Source organism: Micropterus dolomieu, linkage group LG04, assembly GCF_021292245.1.
Source record: "Micropterus dolomieu isolate WLL.071019.BEF.003 ecotype Adirondacks linkage group LG04, ASM2129224v1, whole genome shotgun sequence".
In the NCBI taxonomy this organism is placed as follows: Eukaryota; Metazoa; Chordata; class Actinopteri; order Centrarchiformes; family Centrarchidae; genus Micropterus; species Micropterus dolomieu.
The window spans coordinates 8,653,945-8,659,682 of NC_060153.1; positions in this window are offsets into that span (position 1 = coordinate 8,653,945).

Below are 5,738 nucleotides of genomic sequence, written 5' to 3' on the forward strand. Positions count from 1 at the left end.
CACACACACACACACACACACACACACACACATAGAATGAGGGTTCCCCTGTGTCTGCAAGTGCTGTTTTACAAGGCTATAAATCCCTGTTATATCAAAGATCAACAGCCACACAAATGAGAAAGAGAGAAAGGACAGTGAGATATGATATTGATCTTTATATGGCAGTTTATGTTTAAAATGTTTTTTTTCTTTTAATAGACACACTTAAACCAAACCCCTGTTGATATTTGCCTTGTTGTATATTTTTTTTAGACATTATGTACAATACATTTTTTAATCTTTAATCCATCGTGGGAGCTTTGAGAACTGGATGCAAGCAAAGGAGAAATGAACAAAGACGCGTGTTTGACATCTGTTTTGCTGGTGAGACAAGACAACTCCATATTGTGTGGCTAATGTACTTAAGTGTCCAGCCAGATTTGGAGCACAGGGTGAGAGAGGAAAATGAAGAAATATGAGGACTGGCACTCCTCTTCAGTCAGACAAATGTTGGTTCATCTGCTCACTGCTTCATACACACACACACACACACACACACACACACACACACACATAAAGAGAAAAGATGCAATTGACTTAGCATGATTAGGTTGTTCCTTGACCCACGAACACTGCCTCTCATTAAGATCCTCATTTGCGCAACAATTTTAGAAGCAGTAGACTGGTACATAATACGCAACATCTGCCTGCCCCCTGTTTCTTGTTCAGACACACAAACTGACACATGGTGTCTATGAATAACCCCCCCACCCACTCTCTCTCTCACACATTCTCTCTCTTCCCCCCTCTCTCTCTTCATGAGGAACAATTACCATCATACAGCTGCAACAGGGTTTTGAGTCAGGTCTCTGCAGTTGCACTTATTTCTTCAGGTCAAAAATCATCCACAGATTCAAAATATACAAAAACCAGCCAGTCAGGTACAGTTTCTCTTATAAGAAACATTGAAAATAGTGAACTTAGAGGCAGATCATATGGCAAAATACAGTCAACAGAAAGTCAAACTAACACTTCTCTCTGGTAGCTGGTAACTCAAAGCGATCATCTTCTAACTATCCCCTCTTTCATCATCAAATGCGTATAATTTGGCCTCAGACACTTCTAATTGCTTACATGTTGTACAGAGGCATGTTCCACCATGTTTTGACAGTGTCTGCTGCTGCTCTTTTCTATGTCTGAAGCAGCTCTATCTCCCTCTTTTAAGTGTTTGTTGTCTGTCCCACTAATGACAGATTAATCCAGATCTGAGAGCATTTTAGGCACATAAAAGGCAGATCTCAACCAACCACTCCTTCATATCGCCATTGACTTGCTTCCTGCATTTACAGTAAAGAAAAAAAACAAATAAACATTTTCACACACTCACTTCGACCTCTTTTATTATTTGATTTCACTTATTTAATCTAACATCTTTAATTGGACATTGTAAAACAGTTTACAAATCACTTTATCATTTAATCATCACCCCGACCGTAGCATGTCATATCCCTCTATCTACCTTCTGTGTTTCGTGTCTTTATGTGCACTATTATATCTAATAAAGTGGAGAAAAACATGATATTGCAAATGGATTCATTTTCTCATTGTACCTTACAATTAAATTTATGTGGGATAGGTTGATGCAAGTGACTTTTGTTTTGTTTTACATTTATTTTGCCAATTAAAACTGCTTCTTTGGGCCAGATTATAGTATACTAGATTACACTACTTGGGCAAACGATAACTAGCGCACACGATGCATACTGTAGAGAAATGTCACTAAGATCAAACAATCACACAATAACCTTCTTCAAGTTAGTTTTCCCTCATTTTCTTTCATCCTGACATAATTAAAATGTAAATTATTGTAATGGACGGCGGCAGATTGTCATTTGGCTCCACTTTCTTCAAAAACTTACTATTGAGAGATGTGCAAATGTAACCTACAGTTGCTGTATAAGGGAGTACCCTATAATAATAATAAAAAACTAGACTGATAAGTTAAAGCCCCTTGAGTAAACTTGTGATTTGTGAAATTGAGCTATTTAAATAAAACTGACTTTAATAATACATAATGAGAATATCCAACATAGGCTACCTTTAATATACATTATTTTGATAACAAATGTAATTAACCCATCATAAAACCTCTGTGTAAAGGAAATGCAGAATGAATCTTTAATTCAACCCTAAACCTGCAGGATTCATACCCATTCTATGTTTAAATGAAATCTCTGAAATTGATGTCTGCTGACATAAATCATTGCTCAAAGAGTAGTTTCATCATAAGTCGCTGTTGTGATTTGTGGAGTGTTTGGAGAGAGATGGTCAGATGATTAGGCTCACTCATCTGACTGAAACAGACTATTTTTCTTGTCATAATGAATATCACTGACAACGCTGGTTCCCATGTGGAAAACTGTCTACAGCTGGATTAAACTGCAGTTCTAGTTTAGTTGTTTTGCTTAGATTATGTGCCCTATCTAGCCAAATAAAATAAACTGTCATCGTAGTTTAACTTTTTCCCTGGATGCCACAGTATATGACTCGCTCAAATGTATAGCTGCAAATGTAAACAATGAAGTAGCAAATGTAAACCGACCCTTGTTTGAAGTTGTCTTTGTGCACTTCTCTCGTGTCTAATTGCCCAACTGCTCAAATGTGAAGAGCCACCCCTTGAAACAAGACAGCTCTTGCATTGACAATCCCAACAAGCATGCTTGTCTCACCTCTGTTCTGCCTCAGCGGAGTCATAGGGAAGTTCAAGTGCTAGGCAGCATTTAACCTACCAGGGGAAAAAGTGACACAGAATTGTGATCATGCAAATTCACCTGCATGAAAAATTCAAGAACCAAATGACAAGCCCTGTTGTGCTGATGCTGACAGAGGAAGGAAGAGAAGCACAACGTGACACTCCATTGAGAATTGTGAAAGCACAGTCTCCGCCTGCTGCCTCAGGTAAGTGGGGATATTGTCTGCATTAATGTGGCCTAGCTTTGATGCTGAGGGAGGAAAGAACCTGAGAATTGCGGGAGATGACAATAAATACTAAGGAGTCACAAGTCGGCTTTAAAGGAACATTGATTGTACAAATGCCAGTTGGGATGTCGAACCTGCACAGTGTTTAGTAGAACATCACTCCCCCTGCATTGAAATGAGGCAGGCTCCTACATGTGAGAGTTACATTACGTCTTTGAACACAGTCACTTTGTAGCACGGCTGATGACTCTATTCGTTGAGTGTCTAATGTTTTCTTGTTGAATACGATTACATAATAATAAGCTGTTATCACACCGGGTGCCTTTTGAAAACTGAAATCCCAAACCTTTGAAATTGCTCACTAAATTCGTGTTCAGTTGCTGACATTTTAAAGCTTGTTTGCACTTTCTATTCAAGCCATGCCCTGAGGAGGATATTATATCTCTCACTGGAGTCCGTGGGAGAATTATCAGCCACTCTTGACCTCAAGCATGAGCCATCCTCATGCTAAATCCTGTGAGACCTTGGACTGCCTTACAAAACCCCAGGACAGAGAAAACATTGATTACTGCTTCTCTTCCCTCTTTTCAGCATTTAGACATACAGTATCTGTGCACCTAAATCAGACAATTCTAGCTCAAAACCTTCCCTCATCACAAACCTTACCCTATGTCTTTGCCATCATGTGCATTCCTGTATGCATGTGATTTTGCTGACCTCCCATAAGTCCCCCCCACATGCTGTGTGCACAAGCCCTCTTGTTCTTGTCCTAACCTCGGCCCCAATGAGATGGCGTGGACCTCTGTTTGACTTCCCATCTGATGACCTTCTGGTCCTATCCTCAACAGACAAGAGCCCTCATAAAGGAGGAATTGATCCACACAAGACCCACCTCTTAGAGGCAGTGGCATATATGTGTGTGTGTGTGTGTGTGTGTGTGTGTGTGTGTGTGTGTGTGTTTGTCTGTATCCATGGTGCCATGAACCTCAGGGCCACACTCACTTATGGCTCACCCAACTAGTGTGCCATACCAGCCCCGGTTAGCCCCCTCAGGATGTGTGGGAACAAGGAGTCAGGCTATTTCCCTTGGGCTCTTGCTAGAGAGCTTGTCCTTTGCTTGGTGAAAGGGTAAATTAAGGTGGTGAGGTTGTATTTAAGTTCATATTTCCCTTGAGTATGAGAGAGGAGACCAAGGACATGGGACATTGATCGCCCTGAGTAAATGTTGCCCAGTCGGAAAAACAGCTTTTAGATGAGAAAAGTATTTGTCTTATTTCCAACACCTATGATTCCCTCTCTATGAGTTAGGAGAGATCAAACTGAGCAATTGAGATATAGAATAGGCTCTGTATCACATTTTATTCTTTAGTTTTGCTCATTAAATCTCTTTGTCCTCTTGTGATCAAATATTTGATGCCTGAAATGTTCATGATGTTTTGTTGTTAACTGCTATTTGCTTATCCAAATCGAGAGTTGAATTTTGTACAGATTGTAAGAAACCAGTGATTTTTGTCTTGGCTTGACTTGATGGCACTACATAACTTATTTAATAGACAAAAACATTTATCTGACGTTTATCTGGCATCAAAAATGTCACATCACAGTCAGAAGAAATGAAGGAACATTCCTGGAACCACTGACAATCTCCCAATTGGTGAGGAGAACTGAACCACTCCTTCAAACACGCTTCAGGATTCTTGGCGATGGTCAAACTGACCTTTCTGGGCCTTTCTGTGCTTTAGTGAGAGGAATTTAATGAACAGGAGGACCTCTGTGGATTTGATGAATCCATGAGTGCTGTGAAGCAGCTGATGGTTTTCCCAGGAGGTGGAACACTTCGGTGGCAGGTCCAGTAGCTCATTATCAGTGGTCCCGTGGATAATTAGTGAACAGTGGGATCCTGTCACAGGGACAAATAAACATATAAGCTCACTCCCTATCAAGCTGCCTTTACTGATTACGTGCGCAGTATACATTTAGTCAGTGCCGACTTAATGCCAGGGTGGTACACTGTCCATCTGAGACTGGATATTTTGAGGCTGGTGAATTAATACCTTTCACACAATATAAACAAACCTTTTTGTTTGTTATGTTAGACTTGGGACCACAGTATGTACTCTATGGGACATTTTACAATTGAGAAAAAACTTGGCAGTGCTCTCTGGTGGAGAAACTATGTGATGGAGGTCATGTTTCTAACTCCATGTCTATGCAGGCTGCATAATGGAAGCCCGTCAGCAGCAGCAACAGCAGAAGCAGCAGCAGAAACTTCTGTCTTCCATCTGTGTCTATGCAGGATGTGTTTAGCCACAGTAATGCTGTTTGGTCACCCAAGTTTTAGCAGTGGTCAGAGCACAATACACTGTTGTTATATGTGTAAAACAGAAGAAAACAGACTAAAATGGAAGCACATGAGAACAATTAATGAAGCTGCTGAAACACATCCTGAGGTAATGATACCTCAAACATGTCTTTGGCATTTTTATACTCTAATTTCTTTTTATGTATTTGCATACATATACACTGATATGGACATATCTACAATGAGCACATTGTTACCGGGTGGCTCTAGTAATGACCATGCTCCATTTAATTTAAAAGTTGCCAGCAAGGAGTAGTTTTATTGGACATTAGTAAAATGAACCAAAGTTATGACTTTTTGTGCCATAATCCAACAATTAACATTTAAATGTAAGTGTGACTTGGATATCAAAAGCAAGATATCGGAAGTGCTATATTTCTCCACAGCAAGCCAGTCATATGGAGGTGGCTGTGGT